Source organism: Tympanuchus pallidicinctus, unplaced genomic scaffold (assembly GCF_026119805.1).
Source record: "Tympanuchus pallidicinctus isolate F22 unplaced genomic scaffold, pur_lepc_1.0 scaffold1, whole genome shotgun sequence".
Classification (NCBI taxonomy): domain Eukaryota; kingdom Metazoa; phylum Chordata; class Aves; order Galliformes; family Phasianidae; genus Tympanuchus; species Tympanuchus pallidicinctus.
In genome coordinates this window covers 95550649-95575485 of record NW_026294618.1, presented here as the reverse complement: position 1 = coordinate 95575485, position 24837 = coordinate 95550649, and the positions used below count along the sequence as shown (strand labels likewise).

Sequence of the window (24837 nt, the reverse complement as noted above, 5' to 3'; positions counted from 1 at the left end):
TCTCAAACTTTTCTTAGAACATCAGTCAGTTGTTTGTTTCTTCACATCACCTAAGCTACTGCAGCTGTAATGACACCATAAAAAAAGCATATACGTGTTTTCCTTTGCAGTTTAAGAAAAAAATGGTCTCCCAATCAGGTTAGTTGTATATTTCCACAGAAATAAGAATAGGCAGTAGGCTGAAAAAATAAAATATTGTAAGCCAGCATCACCGTGAAACAATCAAAACCTAGAAATTGTTTCCCAAAGTAACAGTCTCTTTGTTCTCTAGTACTGTTAATCAATTTCAGTTTAGTTATCATGGGGTAATGTATTGAAACCAGGTCATACACCAATAAATCTATAGCAGATTAAGAGATTGATATAACATACCCAAAGCTTAAGCTCAGAGACAGAGGGAGAGGGGAGAAAGATGGAGGAAGGGGAGGAGAGGGACAAGGGGGCTATAGCATCACTTTTACAAATTCTGCTTATCTTTCAATTTCTAGTTTACAAACAACTTACAAAGTAGTTCTGGACTGGATGGGAAAACAGCGGTCTAATTAGGCTGATGTGCTGGGAATCTCTTCCTTCTGTGAAGCAATAAAACAAAAAGAAGTTCATTATAAAATATTCTGTCATCTGCTAAATCTCACTAATGGCAAAAACACTCCCCCACACAATCCACAAAAGCACAGTATCAGGATAAACACTTAGGAACAGGATTCAGTTACAACACTTACAAGTCTCATGGGAAAAATTTTGCTATGTATTTTTGCATAGAAAAAGATAGGTTATGGCTAGCAGTGCTGGAAGTTCTGGATGAAGCATGCCATTCTCCACTGCACTGTGCCACAGCAGTTTTTTTAACATTCATAAAGCATCCTGAATGATTAATAGTCATCACAAAGAAGCAGATGAACAGTGCTGTCACATTTATAGCTTCCCAGAATAAATGCTAGCTGATTTTAATTGTGTTTCATGTGTTCCTTAGATGAGCAACAGAGTTGGTAAGATTTCCCTACAGAAGTGCAAGGCTCAGTAAAGCAGAGTTGAGTACAGCATGAACAAGAGATGCATTACAGAATGAAGACCATGATCCTTCTGCACATCCATTCCCATATTTCTAACCATCCTGCTTGCCACAGTCAGGTTTCACCCACAACTATGAAACTAGTTGCAACTAAAATATTTATAAAGAGCATATTAAGATATCATCTGTATTTCCACACCACCTTGGAACTGCAGTCATAGGCTACACATTATTTTCTGTAGCATTGTACTAGAACAGAGCCAAAGATATTCCGTGACCTAATCATCTCATGGGAAAAGTTGCCAGAGGCATATGGAACTAAACTGATAACACTGGTCACTGCCTTGAAACACTGGTTTGTTTACAGAAAAGAGACTTTCTATGAGGAACTGAAGAAGGATGATGATGCAGCTTGCCAGATGTTATGATAGCATCTTTTGCTACAAGAGGTCTTGAGTTGAGAATGCAAAAAGTAAGCAAAGAAGGATTGGGACCTGGACTGTTCAGGAGTGAAGGCATGTATCTTATTATGTAGTGAATCAGAGCAGAAGTGAAGGCCACAGGGAATCTCAGTAAAGAGCCCTGAAAGTAAAAAAGTGCAGTTGGTATTCAATGCTTAAGAAGCCAGGAAAAGAAGTAAATGGGGAAATGATATCAAAGTAGCAATCTAATCTGTGAAATCATTTCAAATTGGAATGAGTGAAGTAAAACTGAATTTTATCAAGACAATTATCAACACAAAAGAACAGGAAAATGACATAAGAATCAAGAAAAAAAGATGTGTTCACAGCTGAGAAGCTTTTTCCAACAGACGTTAAGCACAATGCACAAAACAGTCTCCCCATGCACCATTCTTGTTTCTGACCCTAAATGATCCAACTTATAGATTCAACTAACACCTAAAATTGTTAGTTAGAGGTGTGTCATGATGGTACTCACAGTACTCACTCATAGGAAAGAGTAAAGTGGCAGAGACTTGTGGAAGACCAGTGAGGACAAAAGGAGGCCCCAGACAAAAGAGTGCACTAGTAAAAAGCAGTTTTATCTGCGTGAATGAATTTTAAAAAAACTAACCTGAAGATGGACAGGGGAGACTGAATATAACAAAATGCACCAACAGCAGATGGAGCTGTGAGTTAAGAGAAGAATCTAACTTTCAAGGGGATGAGTTAAAATAGCGGTTCTGAAATCAAGACTTAAAACTCTACCTTTATGTTAAGTCACAAAACAATCCACAAGAGCTGAGATCGATACATGTCTGACAACCATAACACATTAGCAAGAGTAGAAATGACCTGTTGCTTCTTTTTCCTGCCCTTAAATAAGCAAAGATTGCCCGTGTCTAATGCAAATGAGATTCCAGCCAGCTTGCCGTCAACCAAGTGCCTAGAGAAGCCAAGTGCCAGGCAAATACAAACTCTCGATCTGATTTAACAGCCACATCATGGGGTTGTTCACATTCTCCATGCTCTGCAGTCTACTCTGCATGATAATAACTTCTGAAATTTTTCAGAGGGGCACAAATGAAAATTTCACACTATTGTCTGAGGTCTGTCAAAAATAGAACAATTATTTACGATGAAGTCTGTTTACCTCAGGAAAAGCATCAGCAATCAGTTCTGAGTTAAGGGGGAATAAGCTCTAATATTTTTAAGGATCTTCAAAGCCACAAGGCGTCATACCATCACCATAAGGAAATCTATTAATGGACTGCAGCAACACACACTCCACTCCAGATCCAAAACAAAGTTGAACAACTCCACTAACTCCAAGTGATATTAGAAATTTTACCTGAAACTTTTCTGCAAACAGAAACATGGCAAAGACATCACCTGATCTTGTAGGAAATGGATTCATATCAGGCAACATGCAATGAGCCTACCAAGGGTAAGAAAAGCTCTCTTTGTCAGAGTTCTAGCAGCCATTTTGAAATCTGATTCTCCTGTGTACTCTCTCCAAAAGAAGCAAGCCTGTGCCCGTATGCAATTGAGGCACAAAAATGCAACTGCTTCAAGCACTATTCACTGAAGAAAGATCCCAGCAGAGCGTCCATGAGAAGGAGCAACAGAAAGGAAATTTTATAGAGTCTTTAGACCTTCGTTCCATGTGACCACTACCCCAGCTCACAAGTAGTCTTCCGTGAGTCTTCTCCAAAGAAAGAACAGCAACCATCATTGCCACAAATCTTTTTGGTGGGCAGAATAAACAGTTGATCAAATTGGCATTATAAGGCCTATTTTTCACAGACCTGGGAAAGAGTCTGTGTCCGAAAGCTTGTCTGCAAGTCTCATCAGTTAGCCAGATGAAAGATGTATCATCTGCTCCTACAAATCTTGTTTCTCTCAAGGTAATAAAAAAGAAACAAGCATGCTATAAATAAGCATCCAATTGGCAATATTTATAAATATTTCACAAGAGGTGGCACTGAGGCCTAACCATATCACATGGTGCTAATTGCAGTCTGGAGCCTATTTCAACAAGCTGTCACAACGGGCTGTCAAATGGGAATTATGCACATAGCTACAGGGTAATAAATAAAAGTATACGATTACCTTGATCAACAATAACAGAGGGGAAGTACAGGATAAATTTCAGCTTGTAATTACGTAATTGAGTCCATAACCACATAGCTGGCCTGATATACATAAAACAATTAATTTATCCTGTTTTTGTGAAGCTGAGCTTTAAATCATGTTGTGTAATTTATAGATCGCCATAATGCATCCAGCTGAATATTCTGTGTATCCCAGGACTCATCCACATAAATTCCATACCAAGTTAAAACCACAGAACAGTTCTTGGGGCCTTCAGAATACTGACATTCATGCTAATTATTTGCTACTCTGTACTCATGTACAGCTAGATGTCAATTACAGCATTGTAGGATTAGTTACTATTTTTGTTATTTAAAACATTTGTATATTTTTCTCCATCCCCTCTGAAATCATCATCACAGCAAACATACAAATGGCACAGTCAATCTAGCTCAGCACAGAGAGAACTGCCCCTGCCACATACTGTTCCTAATTTCAGTGCCCTTCCCTGCACAGAGCTCAGAGGGAATCAGAAAGAACAAAACCCCCACAGTTCGACCTGAGAACAGACCATCCCCCAGCCACTAACCATTCTGACAGGCAGTAAATTCCTTTTTACTACTGCTGCAGTAGAGACAGCAGATGTACACAGACCCTCCCTTTGCTTCTGCTTGTTTAAATCTAACACAAAGCTCAAATCACAAAATAAATACATAAATAAATAAATATCTCCAAGATGAGCAAATGCACGGCTGCCTGGTGAGAGGTCCTGCTTCCCACTCTGAGGGCTCTGCATCTCGCACTGCACTCAGTAAACCTTGCTCCTGAAGAGCTGGATCGATAAAGAGACAAGAAGAAGAGGCTGGACGCACAGATAACCACCCACTCAGCTGTGAACAGCAGTGCCAGCATGTGACCAGGAACAGTCACTGAAAGGAGAGGGGAAGGGTTAGAACAGCAAACATTTTCTGTTTGTTTCTACAAACTCAAGTACATTCAGTTACTATAAAAGAGAACACAGTAAAAGTAACCTTTAGATCAAACAGCTGTGAAAACCATCAATACAAAATCTTTCTGGCCCCCAGTGTAGCTACTCAATTGTACAGAATGCTGAAAATTGGGATATTATTGTAGCTGAGGCACAGTATTTGTGACTAGAAGTACTGCAGTAGAATTCCAGGCAGAGCTGTAATTCCTGCTGTAACAGAAGGACTGCTGGATGATTTGAATAAGAAATTCTCAACAATGCTGTTGGGTGAAGAAAGGAGAAAGCAAGGAACAGCACTGCTGTTCTCTTTGCTTGAAGAATACTGACCTCGATAGTTTTCATTACAGTGAAGTATTTCAGGCCAGATCAAGTTTATAAATGCACATGATAAAGTCTGCCTAAATTTGGCACCAAGTAGAATCCATGTTCTTAGAAAAAAGCAAATTAACATCCTGGAAAGGGCACACTGAGAAAGTAGGGGGGTTGGCTGTCCATGTGCAAGCCCCTTAATGATGGAGACGTGAGCTTCCTCTAAACCTTGCAGAACATACACAAGAATTATGAAAGGAACATAGGAGTTACACAAGGAACGTTGACACTTATTTTAGAGACACTGCTTCACTGGGTGCAATCTATGCTGTCTACTAAAAGTTCCCACCAGTAGAGACATTTTAAGGAGTTCCCATATTTTGTGCAGAATTCAGTAAACTGGTAGCCCTCTGCTGTCCTACTCATCTGCTGTGCCTGTGCAGCTTTTTACAAGAATTCAACGATTTCAAGAGAAAACAACAAACCACAAAGTTCTACCTCTACCCTTCCTTTTTTTCCCCTTATTTTCTGAACTCAGTTCACTCTTACACTTCAGACTGACAGATATACGAGCACGTCCAAATTACAGTGGAATGAAGAAAAAAAGCAATGGAGTTGGGAGAAACAATTCACTTAAAAAAAGAAAAAAAGCGTTACAACCAAAGCAATACAACATGAACCTGCATTTTCACATTCTGATTTCATGCAAACCAGAATTATTAATCATTTTCTTCAAGTGTTGCCTTAGGTGTGCTTCAACTGCAGCACACTAACCATATAGCCAGCATTTCACAAAATCTGGAACCAGGGATTAATGTTTTAAAGGACTTGAGGGCTGCAATTTCAAACTGCTTTACAACAGTAAGAAACTTTGATTTCTACTGAGGGTCGTAACAGGAGCAGTAAAAGTCATGTACGATGAATGAAGAAAGACAGCATTCGTAAAGGTGAGATTTTTAAAACTAGCACACAGTAATGTACCACAGCTAGAGCAATAAATGGAAATCAACCAGAAGTTACTTCTTTGATGACTTTGCAATTGCTACTTCTCTATTGAGTCAAGGATCTTTCTATTAGTACTGGTGTACAGACGTTCATCAGCCAATGACTTGGCCACTCCATGCGCTCAGTGTGAAATCCTGCACCCACATTAGTCAAAGGGGAAACTTGCACTGACACCAAGAGACAGAGGTTCCTGAAGTGTAGAAGGGAACTGCTAAATGGTACAGGGTGAGGGCTCTTCATGGATAGAGGCACACACTTCTGCTTTTAGCTTAGTTTCCCCTCATGTTTCCTTCAGCTATAGCCTCAAGCCTTTGTGCAGCTTATCATCTGAATAGATGAAGCATGTTAAAAGCAGCTGCAAGTACAGAGCTGTTATTGAGTGCCAACAGTTCTGGTAAATGCACTTGCTCAACTGCCTGATACTAGTATTGGCTTATTAGCTGAACAAACCTACTCTAGAGATCACTGCATCACTGCAAGAATTTGAACTGCACGAGACCCAGGTATGAGAGAAGCTCATGTGTTTTCCTACAGCCACTTTCTGCAGTGACTGGCACAACACTAACTGGGGGTGAAGGCCACATCCCTCTATTCAACAGGTCCTAGTATTCTGGGGATGTACATGCCTATCTGTTTTTGGCACGCATCTCCCTACGTGCCTCTTTGCAAAGATTCATGTTGTAAATCTACACATCCAGCCAACATGCCCAGCAACAATTTTATTCTGTAGACTCACACTGTAGGAGCTCATGAGAATTCACTTTCTTGAAATGATGGTCACACATCTCTCCTCCTCCTTCCTACAGCACTGTATTGAATCTTTTATATTATTTATCCCATTCACTTTAGAACAATTAAAAAGCATGTGGAAGATCTCCAAAACCACATGCCATTTGAAGAAAAATGCCAACACACACCTATACCCAATTATAAAGGTTTGCAGACTGATGAAGCAGAAGCCCACAGTTGCCACAGAAAGTAAACAAGAAGCTTCAGCAAGACAGGATGTGGCAGGAACATAGAGAAAAACGACAAAATATTTTCATTGTAACAGTAGGTGCTTTATTCAGCTTGATGAAACTTATCATTAGTCGCTGGAGACAGCCCTGACTCCTGCAGCAGTGATTCAAGAGAAATAGGAAATTACCACCACACAGCAGCCACACCATAAGTAAATCCCCACGTATGGGGATCTCCTGTGAATGGACCCAAATATTTTGTGCCTGGAGGGAGAAATACACATATGACATAGAAAATAAGCACTAAACTTAGGTAGCTGGCAGCTAGCAAAAACTTCATTTATACTTGCTGAAGATCTGGGTGCTCTGACTAACACAATTCTGTGGAGGGCTCCAATCAAAACAACTAAGCAGAAATGATGATTCCTCCAAAATTCACTTTGTATTCTGAAGGATTAAACTTGATAACAGAAAAAGTTGATTCCATCTAGCTGCAAAATGATTTCTGAAGATATTCAGATATTGGCAGTTTGACAGCATAAAAAGTTTGTGACAACATAATAAAGTCATAGCAAAGTAGTTTTATCTCAAAATAAGCTGTATATTTTATGTGTAGTCTTTCCTCTGCCTGATATTTTTTCATTTTTCTTCATAACTGAAAATAAAACAAGATTTTCTTCTACATAACCTTCTCTCACAAAAGATTTGAATGAAAAAAGAAGAATGCACTGACTGTCATTATAACTCCCCTGCAGCAGAAGAGATTAATGAGATATTTTGGAAACCACTAAGTGTCCATTCTCAGCTCATGGTGATAGAAATAGAGAATCTACTATGACTTCTATATATACATCACATGGTTTGTTTTTGTTGTTGTTTTTTTGCTAAGGAAACAATGGAAGACACTTTTTCAAAGAAGAAACACTGTAAGAAACACAGCTCCTTCTTAAGTGAACAAAAATGGCAGGAGTAACTGACTGTATTTTTCCAATAAAATTCTATCTTCAGTTTTCCCATTCGCTCATTGCTTTTGTCTTGTCTCACAGTGATCAAACTAAATAACTATCTTCATTTCCCACATATCATTTACACAAGCCAGATTTGTATTACTTTTGACCAGAAAAGTCTCAACAATGGCGTTTTCAATCCTTATATTTTATGCCCAGTTCCATATTTGTACAATGCTAGTTATTCACTTCTAGATACCAGCTGTAGATTTCAGTGACACGAGTTGCTTTATTATCATTACTCTTTTCATTTTTAAACAAATTAAGTTAATATTTCTAATGGATGAACAGAAACTCTTACTGGCACAGAAATGTACAGAAATATGTGATGTCACACTACAGTCAAATGATCATGTTTAGAACTGAATAAAAATGCATGCAGAGATTAAATATACTATGGAAAGGAAAAAAAAAGTTCAGCTCTTCAAAACACTAATTTAAACATTTTCAGTATTAACAATAAAAGCTAAAATATTTATAGTTTGATGTATGAGAATATTCAAACACATATATAAATAAATTATAACACTGCAGAAACAAAGAACTGCAATTTACGAAGGAAATATGCAAACACGGAGAGAGCCAAACATAAAGCTTTATGTAAGCGTTTGAACTGTATGATGTAAACTGTTAAAATTTGTATTTCGTTTAATAATACAGTTTTGATAAAAATTATGTTCTAAGCTCACTACTCAATGATGATTTGTCATTCAGCAACTAAATGCTCTAATTAATTTCACTGGATAAATTAAGCCCTACACAAATTTTATGCTAACCCTGTTTCATTTTGTAATGGTTACCATTTAAATGCCACAAAATACAGATCAATGCTGTGCACTATCATTTTCAAAGAAATTCTCTATAGAAGCAAATATCATAAGGGCAATATTTCAGTACTATATCAGATTATGTGGTATCTCAAAAAAAAAAAAAAAAAAAAAAAAAAAGAGTGAATTGCCAAGTACTTCAACTGTCCTCTTACAAAAGAGATTTGTCCAAAGTATTCTATACTGAAATAATGAGGACATAGTGAATAGCCAACATATTGAAACCTTATGCAGTCATTTTGTTCTAGAAAGATTACTTGGAAGTTGTTCACAAGTCATGCATTAATACAGAAAAGCCTTGATCCTTCAATCTCGCACATAGTTTAAACCTATGACTGACCTCAATTCAATGAGGTTTCTCATGGAAAAAAGCAAGGCTTAAAAATAATTATTTGCAAAAAGAAGAACAAAATCTACAGTCAATTTATTCTACAGGAAAGCTAAATAAAACCAAGACCTAGAAACAGAGGAACATTCAGGGGAGCAGTAGTGTGGAACATGATCCTGAATTTCTGCAGGGCTCCAAGAAAGCAAATAAGTACAAACGAGAGTGATACAAAGACAAAAAGAGAAAGTGACCTCAGAAACATGACTTAATTTCCAAAGTAAATAAAAATTGTGACAAGACAAATTCTCCACCTGAGCTTTAAGTAGTCTGACCGTGACATTTTGGTTTTCTACTTTACTTCATAGATAATCATCTATGCAGACACTGTTTTCCTTGCAACTTAAAACTCTAAGAGCTACAAACACAAAAGAAAGATGCTTTTCTTTAGACATTCTTAGGATTCACAGTGATCATTACTGAAGAGATAGACTGCTCATTGTGATCTTGTCACTCTGCTCACATATATTATAGTCCAGTCTGCTCCACTGCAGGTGGAATGCAACACATTTTATCTGGACTGGATTTGGTCCCTGCAGACCTAATTACAAAGCTATGACTTTTTTAGGACCAGAGGGAATGGTTTCAAGCTACGGCAGGGGAGATTCAAGCTGGACATGAGGAAGTATTACTTTTCAGAAAGGGTGGTCAGGCACTGGAATGGATGCCCAGGGAGGTGGTGGAATCACTGACCCGGGGGTGTTCAAGGAGAGGCTGGATGTTGTGTTGAGGGACATGGTTTAGTAGGAGCTATTGGGAGTAGGTGAACGGTTGGACTGGGTGACCTTTTAGGTCTTTTCCAACCTTGGTGATTCTATGATTCTATGACTTTAAAGAAAATGCATGAAATAATTCATGATATAGTTTCTCTGTGGGTTAAGTGGATCACAAATGAATCACACTTCTTTTTAAAGTCAAGCAAGTATCTCATCCTTTCACAGAGAAAATTGTTTTTAACTTTCAGGCACATTACAGGCATCTCTAATTACTTAGATTTGACATCACATACAGAAAGACATTGGTGAGGTCATATTTGTTTCTGCTGTATCATGAGAGACGTAAAACCATAGCTGTGCAACTGCATTAAACCAGCTCATGGAGTTGTTTGAAGGACTTTTTTCACTTATATTAAAACCGATGACTTTACAATGCTTACTTACTCTCTCCTTTCTCCCTAGTGAGAAACAGCATTCCTGGCTTTTGCAGGCTAGAATTTCTTCCAAGCATTTTATGTTTTAAATGAATTGGTTATGAACCAGACAAGAAGTATGATTTCAAAATTAATGTGAATTTTGACACTGACTTGGAGCTAGGATTTCATCCAAAGATCGTTTCCATATGCTATTTAACTTTATCTGTCATGTAAACTGTTATGTGAAATACAGTCTGCCTGGTAAAAGAACCAAAATCTATCTAGTGGCTTCCTTGCTCATCATATTTCCCAAATTCATCTGCTATTATCATCACATAAAATTCAAGCATTTTATCATCACAGCACATTGCTTTCAAGTTATCAAAATTACTGAACTGGTAAGAATTAGAAACAGGATTGACAAAAGACTATATAAAGAATAGAAACATTCTTGACACCTTAAAGACAGAACTTTTTGGCTCAGAGCATGAATAAGTTGACCCACATGTGAAGAGGCAGTTCAGCATGAGCTGCTGCTCAGATCAGAGATTAATTTAAATTGTTTTTAAATTGAAGAAAAGTGAATAACCTGCAGAAATAGAATAGGTTTTTTATTCAATATAAGAAGTTTATCGCTGGAAGAAAATAGGACATGAAAACCACTGTACATCACAAAGATGTGACTACATTCTCAGCTGGCAGTGTCCCTGATCAAATGCCATAGCACAAAAATACCATTACATTTCATAGACTTTCCAAAAGTTTCAGCAAAGTTCTACTGCATTTCTTTCAATGGGGAACAATAGAGCACCTCTGCCCAGAAGTCAGAATAGTTCTTTGCACAATTGATAAGCACAGCAAATGGGGAAAAAAAAAAAAGCTGTTATCGGACATGCAAAATATCTTCCAGTCGCAAGTTAGGATTAAAATGGTGCTTATTAAATGAACCACTGTTCATTAGGCCAGTTTTGCCTTTATTTGTATATCTGTACCCATCATATCACAGTTCCAAAACAGAATGAGCACTTCACAACTGATTCATTTAACTCAATTGGTACATACCATGTTTTCTTTCATTTAATTTTTAAAAGGAAAATGACTTGTTTGCCCCCACATCTGTGTTCACCGTAATTTAACAGTTTGTATCCAGGCAGCTTCTAAGCCAACTAACCTTTGCTCTTCATCAATTTGCAATCCAATGCTGTTCCCTACCAGCAGTTTTGTGCCGTCCACTCACATCACTCATTTCCCCATGCAATTGCTGCCTTCTACTTGTCCATAAAATGCTCTTGGAACTTCATGTCACTGAGATTGCAATTCGACATTCTATTTTAATTAGAAGGACAGCTAATTAGGAAGATATAATTGATTTAAAATCTGATGTATTTCAAAAATAACAACAGCCTCTTCATTACAGCTTTCAATCTGTCAGACCACTGGCCTATTTCCATTATTTCCATATTTTTTACTGTCTTAAACTTTTCTTGCATGTTATTGTGTGAATGAAAGATTATTTCAATCTCTATCACTCCCACAAATGCTTCCCAGCTAAAAATAAATCAAACGAATTTGCAACAAAAATATGAGGAAATGCATAGTGACCAAATGTGGAATTCCACACAAAGGGACTGCTCATGAACATATTGCTTACTGGCCATAACTGACTGGATGCATATAGGGCACATTAAAAATAACACTAATGACTGGTAAGTAGAAATATTCTGTATTTTACTGGGTATTTTTTTCTCTGCTGTTTTTCAGTTAGAGTAGACTATAACTGTAGCTGTCAAGTGTCTGGGACACACTTGTTTTACTTCAGCTGTTCAGCAGAATGCCCAAAGGGTCTGACAAAAAGCAAAGTAACAGAAAAAAGGTTTCATAAGATTTGAATTATTTAAGAAGTTAAATGAGTCCTTGCTCTTTCCATTACTTACATGTTATAGCCCTTTCCATGAAGCAAAGTCTAATCTACACTGGAAGATTGATTTATCTCAGCTTTATCAGTTTCATATCATTAAAATACACAATGCAGTCACTGAAGAGTACATAAGCCAACTTTCACTAAGAAGACTGTTTTCATGCTTGGGCTTGTACTCTTTTATATACAGGAGACAGTAAAATAAATAACATTCGGTATTGACTGACAAAGTTGTAATCAATAACATTTAAATCCAGGTGAAACAAATTACATCACCCACAACCTACCAAAAGCTAAATTTGATGTTATTTTCTCACAACAAATCTGAACTGTACAAAGTAATTGTATAAATCTATTAAGAGTACATTTTCCTTACACTTATTCTAAAATAAATAAAACATTAAAAGCATTTTTTTTTTAAACTCAATGTTAATCTTAATCTAGTTCATCCTTTGACACAGCCCATCTTCTCTGTGAAAAAACAAGTGGCACATGAACGAGCCCGAAAATGTGTCTGCATTCAAATCAGTCTGTCAGCCTTTAACACTGAGTACAGCTAGTGCTGCTGCTGGAGGTGGGATTGCTTTGTGTGCAGGGATAGCCTGCCAACATTAGTGAGGCTCACAAGTGTGATGCTGCAGAGGGCTGTATTTCAACATGGCTAACCAGACATCACTGCCTCTCCAGTGATGCTGACATCTCCCTTAGAGCTGCTGCATCCTCACTGGCATTTACCCAAGCAAGGCAGATGGCAGCAACTTCAAACATAACTCCTGATCCTGTAATCACACAGCGAGCTGCAGGATAGATGTAGCATTAACTTAAGCAAGAACTTAACCGGGCCCACTCTGGCAGCGCTATTCTGTGGGCCATTCTTCACTTGAGGAACAAGTTCCTTCTACAAAAACCAGAATCGTTTCTCCCTGCAATACAGAGTACTACGCAATGACATACAGAACACAGATGAAAAGGAAAATAATTCATCTTTCCTCCTCAAGTCAAGTATTCTACCGTTTACTCACTTGACCGGTTGATCCAGTGCCTGCCACTGCTCTGGTTAAGGCTAACCCTCAGAAACAAAAGGCATTCATTAGCCATCATATCTGCTGTCCTCACACACAACTCGCCTCTCTGCAAACCTGCCAAAGGACCAGTTACTAATGAACGCTGTTCCATCATATTAGCCCTTCTCCTTCCACATCCCTCTCTCTCCTGATTTTTAAATAAGCCAATAGCACTTTAACAGGACACAGTTACTGCATTAAAATCTCAACAGCGGCTCAAACCTGCAAGCAAAGTGATGAACTCAGGACAGAGATTCTGGATTCCAAGTGTTCTACAGTAAAGCTTGTGGTTCCTGGACAATTGTACAATTACAACATCATGCAAATAAATACCTGTGTCTGGATTATCACAATAATATCATCACCATATGACACTACATCATCACTGCATGCTGCTTCAGAATGACAACTAACATAGAAAACAAATTGTCTGGTGCTGTCTCTGTAGTTATCTCCCATTTTACTGATCTTCCTTCCCTGTCCTCAGCTAAGAAACAAACAAAAAAAAACAAGCCGAATTTGAAAAGATGACTTATTTGACTTATAATTTGTCTGAAATTACCATTAAGAAAATGATAAAAGAATTTGCTTGTGCTGTATTGCAAATGAGAATAAGATGTTTGTAGAGAGCTAGAAAACAACTATACTGCAGATGAAAAAGGTAACAAAGGCGTTATGATAAACAGCACTCTCCCATGTATACTTTTTTTATTTTTTTTTTTAAATCATAACAGAAAGAAGAGACAAGGCAACAAGACTGACTACATTAATTCTGCCTGACATACACTTCCTATCAGACAGCATGCTGTGAAGAATGCCTGGTGACAGATTTCATGGTCAAATACAAAACAGTTGGCTTGGCAGAACCAGGACCTGCTGGTCAAACAATCAATACAAGCAGGGGGATGTAAGGATGTATCACAGCCCTGTCGAAAAGGAGGAGGGGGGTACTGGTGGATGGCAAGCTGAAGCTAGCAATGTGTCCTTGGAGCCCAGAAAGCCAAGCCCAGAAAGCTGCGTCAAAAGCAGCAGGTTAAGGGAGGTGATCCTGCCTCTCTACTCTGCACTGGTGGGAGCTCACCTCAAATACTGCATCCAGAAGTGGAGTCCTTAGCACAGCAGCTACATGGACATGTTGGAGTATGTCTAGAGGAGGGCCAAAAAATGATCCCTCTCATCTGAACAAACATTCAGTCTCTAACTAGAGTACACTACTGGTACTGCATGCACAAATAATACTCTTAGCTTTTCATTTTATTTTGCATTTATTCCTCTGATCTGTTGTGATGAAGTTTTTTTTGGTTGTGGTGTGAGGTTTTTGGTTGGTTGTTTTTGTTGTTATTACTGTTTGTTTTGCATAAAAAAAGCAACTATGACATAATGGCAATAGCTCTTGGCACAATACAAGCCAGCCACTATTTTCTCTCACTTGTGAAAGCCCCTCAAGACAAGGATCTCTTGGAAAGAGTCCAGCAGAGGGCCACGAAGATGGTGAAGGGCCTGGAGCATCTCTCCTATGAGGAAAGGCTGAGTGAACTGGGTCTGTTCAGCCTTGAGAAAAGGAGACTGAGAGGGGACCTGATCCAGGTCTATAAATATCTAAGGTGTGGGGGGCAGAATGGCGAGGCCAGACTCTTTCCAGTGGTGAGTGGAGACAGGACAAGGGGAAACGGCTGGAAACTGCAGCACAGGAAGTTCTGCACAAATATGCGCAAGAACTTCTTTACAGTGAGGTGACGGAGCACTGGAACAGGCTGCCCAGGGAGGTGGTGGAGTCTCCTTCTCTGGAGATGTTCAAGACCTGCCTGGATGCCTACCTGTGCGACCTGCTGTAGGGAACCTGCTTTGGCAGGGGGGTTGGACTCAATGATCTCTGGAGGTCCCTTCCAACCCCTACGATTCTGTGATTCTGTGATTCTGACTTTAACTTAGGTTTAGTCAGCACTGTGTTTGCCATATATACAGAGTAAGTGAAATGGCCCTAAAAGTAATCTGCAGTCAAGTGTTTCTGTTCTCTACTAGTAATGCTTGGATAGGTCAAAAGTTGTGAGGGAAAATATACATACAAAAGCAGTCAATTTTTAGCTGCATGTTTTTCTTTGGAAAACATAACGGAACATCAAAGCAATCATATGTTTATAAGGGAAATGGGAAATTATCTGCAGACATAGTCTAATCAATACTTCCCTTATGTGGATATAGCCTAGAGTGATGCACACACTCCCAAGCCTCCAGGTCCCTAAAACAATAAGGCCTGTGAGTTGATACACACATGAAGAACATCCCAATACAAAATGTATATACAGATGTATATTTATTATTCTTAAAATATCCTATCTGTAATGATGCTTTTTAGGGATGAAACGTAGTGAAAAGCTTACAAAAAGCATTTGGTTTCATATTTACAGTATCTATTAATTCTGTCACTCTCAATTGATAAATTCCTGCTACTTATTAAGTTTTCTGTGCATGCCTTTCATCTGGGGTTCTGGAAGAGCTTGGATAATCTTAATCAAGCCTCATAATACCACTGTGAAGAAAGTACAACAGTAAAATACAAGATGCAGGTGTTTTACATGGTTTGCCAAAGCTCACAAGGCAGCTCTGGTCCCAAAAGGCACTCAACAGACACCAATATTAGCAGAGTTGTCACTCCAATACCATCATTTCCAGCTGCATCTCACAACCACCACATGACGTGATTTTGTTCCTCGCATAAATACCATATTCTTTTGATTGATTTTCAGTCACAGTTTGAGCTGGGGCCCAGAGATGCTTGGTTTTTGTGAAGGAGAGATAAATTCCACTTTGGGGCAGTAGTGTGAATTCCTCTTTAATCTAAACTGGCCTACAAAGGCACAACTGTTTTTAAAGCTAAAGCAAACCCTGGCTAGAATAATTAAAGGTTGTTCCTGCAAGGCTGGAATATCTCACAGCATCAAAGGTTTAAAATCTCGCTTTCAATCCTGATTACTTAAACCACTACTATAAACTACAATGGATAAAATCTCATCTGAGATGATTAAATCTTTTGTGCTAGAGTGGAAGAGTTGCAAACAATCAATTTGCATTTTTCTGTGACTGTTTATATCTAGTACAATTTTCAGTTCTGCAATGGATCATATGGTATGCCAATTTTGTCTAATTGAAGTCCAAAACTTCTTTTTGCCAATCATCTGCTTCACTAAACTACTCATCAACATTAAAACATGATTTCATTTGCTTAAAATAAGTAATTCAATTTGACTTAGGATTTAGGATAGCTATAATACAAACGTGAGGATAGCTATAATACAAACGTGAGTGAGGTAATAAGATGACAAAGTTGTAGAAGAAAGGCTCTATACTGTTAAAAAAAAAAAAAAAAAAAAAAGCATTAAGGACAGAGATGACAGATGATTGTAGCTGTTAGCTAAAACGTTATTCAACTTCCTACACAAACTTTTATTGATATGTCTGACAAGATGTTTGATGTACACGTCTTGTAACTAGAATCAGATCCATTCAGATACTTCACAGAGATCCACTTTTCAGAGGTGGCCAGCACAAATACAGCAAGTAACCTTTGTGCTTGGCAACAGATTTTCAGAAGAGCAGATTCAGGTGGCAGCAAACCTGAGACAAAAGCATAACACTCTCCAGAAAAATTAATATTTATCATGAAACTTGACTGATAGCTGAGCTCGGGGGAGGAGGAGAAGGAGTTAGAAATCAAATCCACACTGTCACTACACATTTAACAGGATTTAAACCGTGCATAAAATACCAGTAAATTGTGAATAATCCCAGCTCGTCTATTCAAGGCATTACTCATTCACCAGGCAGGGAAGTTTCAATTTCTGAATAGAAAACCACAAACAAATTATTCCCAATGTGAACAAAGCAATAAAGGCCCTTAGAAGAAATAAAAAACAGCCTGGCAAATACCATTTAGAAGTTGAAAGTGGGGGTATATCCAGCACGACTGGGAAAATAATGCAACTGGAGTATATGCTGCCAAAAGAAGAGTGGTGTGCAGTGCTCCTACTTTCTAATAACAGTGGAAGTAACCCACCATACATAGAAGTAATGATACTAAACTATTTCTCATCCAGGCCACATTGATGAAAACCTGGATAGAAATAGAGAAGACCAGGTCCTCAGCTACAGCACAAGAATGTTGTCACCCCAGTACTTTCACATACCAATAAATCATTGAATCATACAATTTAAAAAGATCTCAATGCTACTGATGTATGAGCCTTTGGGCCCTAAGGGCACTTAACAAACAAACCCTCCAGTCTTACAAGCTCAAGTAAGGGAACAGCTCTCATGAGAATATAGGGACACATAATCCAAAAACAAATCAGTCAATACTTTGAAAACACACAGAACACACCTAAAGCTGCTTGCATGGACAGCCAGAGACTCTTGTTTATAGCTACTAAGATCACAGGAAAGCTGAAGATAGGCTGCATTAATTCCATATTGTGTTTTTAATTAAGTCTTTCTGGGTACTCAGACCCCATTTTTCTCTTTAAAATATGAACCTTTAATGGATATCTGTAAACAGTACGTGGATTTATTTCCACATAAAGAGATCTAAATTTACTATCTTTCACTAAGAAGAAACAAACAAACAACCAAACAACAAAAAAAAAACCAACAACCAACCAACCCCCAAGTCCTTCCTTAACTATCAACCCATCTAACCTGTTCACAGACTTCACAGAGCTAAAAACAGCTAAACATCACTAAGAACAGCTCATGCTACCCTGATTCAGTCTCTAAATAAAATACAGGCACTAGTAAGGGTGTCACTGACAGTTCAGTCCAACTCTCCATAGCTAAAGAAGCATTTTATTAAACTTAATGAAATGAGTGAGTACCGGGCTGGAAAACAAGGGCTTCTGATGTTTCTGAGTCCCAGTCTAGTTAAGTATTCTTGTGTGAGGAATCACTCGGTCTTAGGTATTCAGTAGCAGCTTTGGAGCAGCCCTTACATCAATCATCTAAAAAACATTTCAGTAGTTTTCCCTTTTCAAGAAAATCACACCCACTTATTTAAAAGAAAGAAAAAGAAAATTGATTAGGATCATTCTGAAGTCTGAAAGTATCGCTACTAATTTGAGGCAAGTTTAGGAAGAATTCTTGTTTTTTCTTCTTTTTAAATTATCATACTCTGTTTTGATAAGTTTTGGTACATAAAACCCTTCTAAGCGGCACACTGGTAATATCAATAAAAGCTGCTCCTCACTTCCACATAGAAAATGTTACAGTCAGTCTCAGAGACAGCACCTCTAGCTAGATACTGCACATAAGCAAAAGTCTAGAGTTGCTCTGCTCTTGCTACAACCTCATGCAAAAATGAAGTTGGCAGCTATACTCTGTAAAGCCAGTTGGTTTACCTCTGCCTCCAGCACTACACAAGTTTGAGACAGGAACCACATTCTCAGGACAGGGCTGTGGGAATGCACAACAGTGGAGTGAGAAAAGCTGATATTAAGGCAGTAAGGTCCTCGGCTAGAAAAATGAAGAAGGTAGACAGCAAAGTGGGAAGGACTTACCTTAACTTGGAGCAGAAGGGTTTCTTAGCAGGATGGGTAAAATAAACAACATGAGGTTGTGGAAGTACAGTGGGAAGGTGAAAGAAAAAGTAGAGGAGACATGACTAATTTCTGAAGTTAGATGATGTACACACAACCTGCAAAGCTGAAGCTACTGCAAGAGCAGTAGTGTCTGGGAGCTGAGGTACTTAAACTCTGTACAGACAAGATCCCCCAAACATAAACCAGTTCATAGCACATAAGGAGGGACAACTCACCTTTGAAAGAGAGGGAAGGATACAACGCTCAAACTTAGCAAGGTCAGTGACAATTTATCCAGCTTCCAGAATGAGCAAGGCTCAGTGACAAGACATTAAGAACATTAGAAGTCCCAAGAAGCCAGCAGGAGAGGTTCTCTATTGCCCGCCCCCATTAACTTCTGTTCTGTAATAGGAAAACAGCTCTTTCCACTGTTTCTGGAAAGCAAGTTCTAACCTAAGAACAAAGGCAGATAATTCAATGGAACATGGGAATGTGCAAGTGAGCAGAGGAGTTCAGGAGCAAAAGATCCAGACAGCAGAACTCCTCTTGTTCCCTGCTTTTCATATCGATTCAACGTAAGAGATTTAGCCAATGAGGAAAGAACAGAAAGAGGCAGGGACCAATGCTGCAAAAGAAAGAGTGAACACAACCCATTACCTTATACTTCCATCAACGTGGGAAATCATCTGCCATATTCTCCCTACCTTCATTTTCCACAAGAGAGAAAATAATCTGAGTTACACCCTTGCTCAAGGGGTGTGACAGCAAGCCGTCACATCTTCCAGAGAAGTCCTTGTTGTCTCATTATTTCTCCATGTCTTCCCATTGCCGTCACCCACACTCTATGATGAAATCTTTCCACCCTGTACCTTTTCACTTCTCCACTCTCCAAAACGGCAATATTGACAACACTACCTTGAAATGGTAATAAATCAACCAATGCCAGCAGCCAGCACTAAAACTCACTTCCTTTTTGAAATGCTTCTTTCTCACTAAATCTCGATTTTGATCAAAATTATTATCAAGGCTGGTTTAAAATTTTCAATCAAAATTGGGATTTTTTCTATTGAAAAAGTATTCAATTGATTACACTCAATTTTGCCTGACTCCATTATCTTTAATGATTTCTTCAGAGCTGTTTTTATCACACTGATGCTACCACCATATCTTTTCTTCTGAAAAGAAAGCAAGCTATGAGTAGATGTAGTTCCACTTGTTTCTGAGTGAGGACTGTGCATCTTGTGTTTACTTGGCAACACAAACTGTGCCTGCAGTTATATAAAAGCTTTCCTTGTGCCTTTTGCCAGTCCTTTGTTTCCCAGTCCACCTTGTTGATATACTCTAATAAAAATGATGTGCATAAAATGTAATAAGTAACTCTAAAACAGAAAGTACTGACTTCACTGTTTCTCTGATCGTCTCCTAACAATAGCTCAAGTCAAATGCTAAAGGAAATGCCTGAAATTTATTTTATTTTCAAATTAAATCAAAAAATAGATGACTCATATTTGCTTATCACATTTGATAGTATCCTGAAGACTGATAATATTTACATTTCCTAGATGCACTAAATGAAAAGCTGTCAGAAAACTCAAGTGTGTCGTATGTTTTATACTGAAAGGACAACATAAATTATCACTGACTACTCCAGAGATGATGATTGCAGAAAGGCTTCTGAGATAAGTAGCAAGCTAGATACAGACTTTTTCAGTGAGTTTGCTGCACAACATTTTGTTACTCAATATCTTCCTCCTTTTCATAAGGCCCTTTGACAGAAAGCAGATTTTTTTCCACAGTCTTCAACTCAAAGGATTCAGAAAGAAACTCAATGAGGGCAGCATTCATTCCAGATTGCCTTCCGGACAAAACATGACATCCCCATCACTCCCAGAGGAAACACACACCAGTGGTGAAATTCCTACAGGAACACGTGCTCCCACTTCACTTGGAAAAATGTCACAAACCAAAAAGCCTCAAATGCTGTGTGATACCATGTGCCTAAACAGAGATATCAAAGTGTCTGACATCATTCAACCTGAAACAGAGGAATTATTTTTTTACACCCATTTGTAGTAGCTCTGTGTAGCAAATTCTCTTAAAATGACATTTTCACCTGCAGCTCTTGAACAGACTCAGCTCCTGAAGTACTCCAAACTCTGCCCTGCCTCCTTCTTCTGCCAATGCTATATCAGTCTCATTAAGACCCATTCCCACCAGAACCTCTCCATACTTGCCATGGAAAACATTGCACTGTAAACTTTTTCTTGATATCTATGAGCAAAGTAATAACAGAAAACATTGACTTATGAAATGTGCACACTCACACCTCAAGTTAGCCTGTACAGTACTAATGGTACAGATTTTATCATATGCTTTTGGAATCTTACAATAAAAACAGATGGTGAAATACCCTGTTTTTCCCCCCAAGTATCATCTCATCCAGCAAAGGCCAAACAAAATGAAAAAGTTGCCTTCCAGAGCAAGCATCAGAAAACTTCAAAGCTCTAGAAACACCAAATGGATTTGAACATCACCCTAGAAAGAGGAGTCAGGAGTCTGAACACCGAATCTGACAATGTTTGGCTACTGAACTTTGAACAACATACTTTACCTTTGCGTTTTATCACCAGGGAATACTGCCATCTCCTGAGACTGTTTTGAGATTTTAATTACTAGTTGCCCTCTACTTTTAGAGCTAGAAAGCAACATTTTAAGAATTAGTACCATCCAAAATGTAGATCTGTATAACTTAGAGCCCTCAGGCATCAATCCTAGTAAATCAAGCCAGAACGTTACATATATTAATCCTGTTATGCCAATGCATACAAACATATAAAAGACCACGCACCTTGCTTAAATTAAACTTCAGGCTCTCTAACAAGAAAAGCTGTTTGATATTTCTAATAAAGTTTAACTTAACAGCTACAGTATATCAGAAACATTTCTGTATTAAACACTGGACATAACTGTAAGGGCCTCCAATAAATCTTGCCCCAAAAACCTGAGCTCATCAAGAACTATAAACACCAGAAAATGACTTGAAACACTTGGCCTGTAGGAAAAAGGGGTAATACTATAACACAACAGGGAAGTCAGTTCTGCATGTGAGACATAGATGCTAACAAACTTTTCTTTTGTGGCTATTACCTTTTTTCCCCCCCTCTCTAACCAAGGGCTCATAATAACACATGGGAAACAGCTGCTCACAAAGGACTTCTAATAACCTTTTGGACTATATTCTCACACTAAAATGTTAGAGCACTAACCAACTCAGATTTCAAAAAACAAAGGCTTTATTATGAGCTAATGTCCTCATGTTATCTGAGAAATTCATCTAGGTATTTCCTTTTGGCTTATGCCAGAATGGATGATCAGAGTATCAAGGCAATCCCTACTGCATGAGACTTTGCTCCGCTTGGAGGTGGGGCTGTATTAGAACAATCTCTCCACCATTCAATTCAGACACCAGGGCTCCAGCACACTCTGCAGTGCACACAGCTTTCCTTCCTCATATAACTCTCAACATACCTTGTATCATTTCCTCACAGCTCAAAATGTGGTCCCAGCAAAAAACGAATCCCTCACACTGTTCATGTACCATTTTCCTTATTTAGACAGATGAGTATGATATAGAATGGCTAAGGAAATCAATATCAACTCCAACCATATCACAGCTAAACCTGAGTACCTCATGTTCTACTTAATAAGTTTAACTTAAATATTTAAGTTTGGATAGTCTCTCAAGTTTAAAGGAAACAAATGAGAATATTAGACAAAAACAACAACAAAAAGGCAACTCTAAAAACAACTGCAGATCTTCTTGCTCATCTTTCAAGAGACAGTGAACTCCTTTCCAGTTTAGCTTTTTGTCACGAGCACAGCCTGCCTTCAACAGGAAAATACAGCTAGAGTGATAGTTATTGACAGTAATTCATTTCTTTCCTTGTGCACTTATAGTTGTATCTGTTAGGAGTCTGCAACTAAATACTGCACCTTATCAACATGCAAATAACATTTTCCAATTCACGTTTCAGTCACAAAAGAATGAAAGACTAGTTATTTAATAGCTTTAAGAGATCAGTGAGAATCAACACTAAGCATTGTTACTGGTTTTACTCTGTTCTTATAGGAATATATTTGGTATATGTTGAGACAAAGGTCTTTGTTGAAAGGCAAGATGAACTGTTTATTAGAAGAATGAGGGAAGGCTGTGGATGTAGGCAAGGAAAGAATATATATGCATGTACCATACTCTCATCATAACAGGAAGGCTGGACAAACAACAGCAAATAATCTGTAACTTAAATTTATTTCCGTCATATATAACATAGTGATGAAAACCCAAGACTGCAGTCACACCATGAGACAAGGAGGCCTGTACAAAGTAAATGCTAGGACAACCAAGAAAAAGCAATGCTTATTAGCTGATGAAAAGGCTGGCATACTCTGAGAATTCAAGTGAGGATGTTATTAAGCTCCTGAGAAGCGTAGGTGGCTAGACAACTAGGTAGCTAGGTGTAGACAGCAGTGGGACTAAGGGATTACACTCTAGTTGGAGGCCGCTGACAAGTACCATGGGATCCTGGGAGCTGCCCTATTTAACACCTTTGTCAATGACATAAAGAAGATCACAGATAGCACTCTTGAGAAGTTCACAGATAACTCCAAACTTGGAGAACCAGTTTGACAGAAGGACAAGGTGAGAGGAACCTCCCACAATTCACCAAGGTCAAATGCCAAATCACATACATGGGAAGATCTGTAATGGCAGAGAACACCACAAGAGATGAGGACTGGCCATCTGGGGAGCTGCTCCACAGAAAAAATCCAGGGGTCCTTGCAGCAGGCAGCAAGCAGAGCACAATGAAGCAGTGTGTTCTTCCCAGCAAGAAAATCAACCAATAGCAGTAAATGCTGTACTTATAGGAGCACAGCTGAGAGGGCAAGGGAGATGATTGTCCCATTTTTGTCAGCACTTGTTAGACCACAGTTTTTGAGACCCCTAATGCAAGAAAAATTTCAACAAACTGGAGTAAGTTCAGCAAAGATGTTCTAGCATGAAATGATCAGGGAGAGAAGCACTGGCCTTGGAGAGAGAAGCTGTAGGACAGCTTGTTTGTCCTGGAGAAAGGATGGATTTGGGGAAAAGTTGACAGCTGCTCTGTTAGTACATACGATGCTGATAGAGGATATGGACCAGGCTCTTCACAATGCTGCAAAGTGAGAGCAGGAAAGAAAATACAACTGAACTGTAGTAATACAGCCTTCTAATTCCTGTTGTGAGTTCTACGACACAATCCTAAATAGGAAGGATAAAGTAGAAAAGGCCACAGGAGGGTGAAGAAGACAGGACAGAAATGAAGGAGCTGTGTAGACTGAACATCAGAATGGAGCAGAACTGAGACTCCCAGTTCCTGCAACTGCCTGAGGCATAAAGGCTTCTGTGGACTCACGGCAATGCACTCACAGCTGCCTGGACATTGGCACAATGGAGTGAAAAGAAGACTCCCTTCAGGAGCAGAGAAGCGTGCAAGGGACATGTGTGTTGTTTAACATTTATGTGAGCTTCATATAATAGAAAAAATGTTATTCATATTTGAAGCTTCAAAAAATTTCATCTATGAAGGTCATTAAGCAATGCATGACTACAAACTACTGAAAAGCCAAAGTGATTACTCTGCTACTGCTGAAAGTTAGTAGCTGTTCTGTAACTTTTAGAACCATTTTCTCATCAACAGTAAGTAAATGCAATCTTTTTCATCAAAAAAGCGTGATCAAAATTTTTATCCATTATGGTGAAAATAGCAGAGAAATCTTTTTTTTCCTTTATTCTTACAATATTTATGCAGACCATAGACAATAAATAGTTTCAGATGGAATTCTGATGGACACTGTCATTAGGAAAAGCTTTCAGTAAAGGTTTTCTCTGCTCTTCTTGGGGAAGAGAACACAGCCTTTTTCAGCTATTCTAAAATTAAAACAAATGCCTAACATTTTCCTTTTATACAAATACAAATTACACAAATCACACTGTTAATTTACATGATAATATGAAATGAATGTTAAACAAAACGCGGTAACAGATTATATACTGCGAGTGTAAGTCAAGTAATTTTTAGCACACATTCAT

General features: G+C 38.5%; 1 protein-coding gene across 10 annotated transcripts in view; it reads right to left on the bottom strand.

Annotated features, from left to right (window-relative positions):
• The window catches only part of PLCB4 (phospholipase C beta 4), a 196596-nt gene that overhangs the window by 126531 nt on the left and 45228 nt on the right, over positions 1-24837 (bottom strand). For 9 of the 10 annotated variants that reach the window (XR_008209932.1, XR_008209876.1, XM_052697378.1 and 6 more), the window contains exon 3: positions 505-572. The exons of the other annotated variant lie outside the window; for it this stretch is intronic. The gene's annotated coding sequence lies outside the window, so the exon portion shown is untranslated. The remainder of the gene's footprint in view (positions 1-504; positions 573-24837) is intronic. 10 annotated transcript variants of the gene reach the window in all.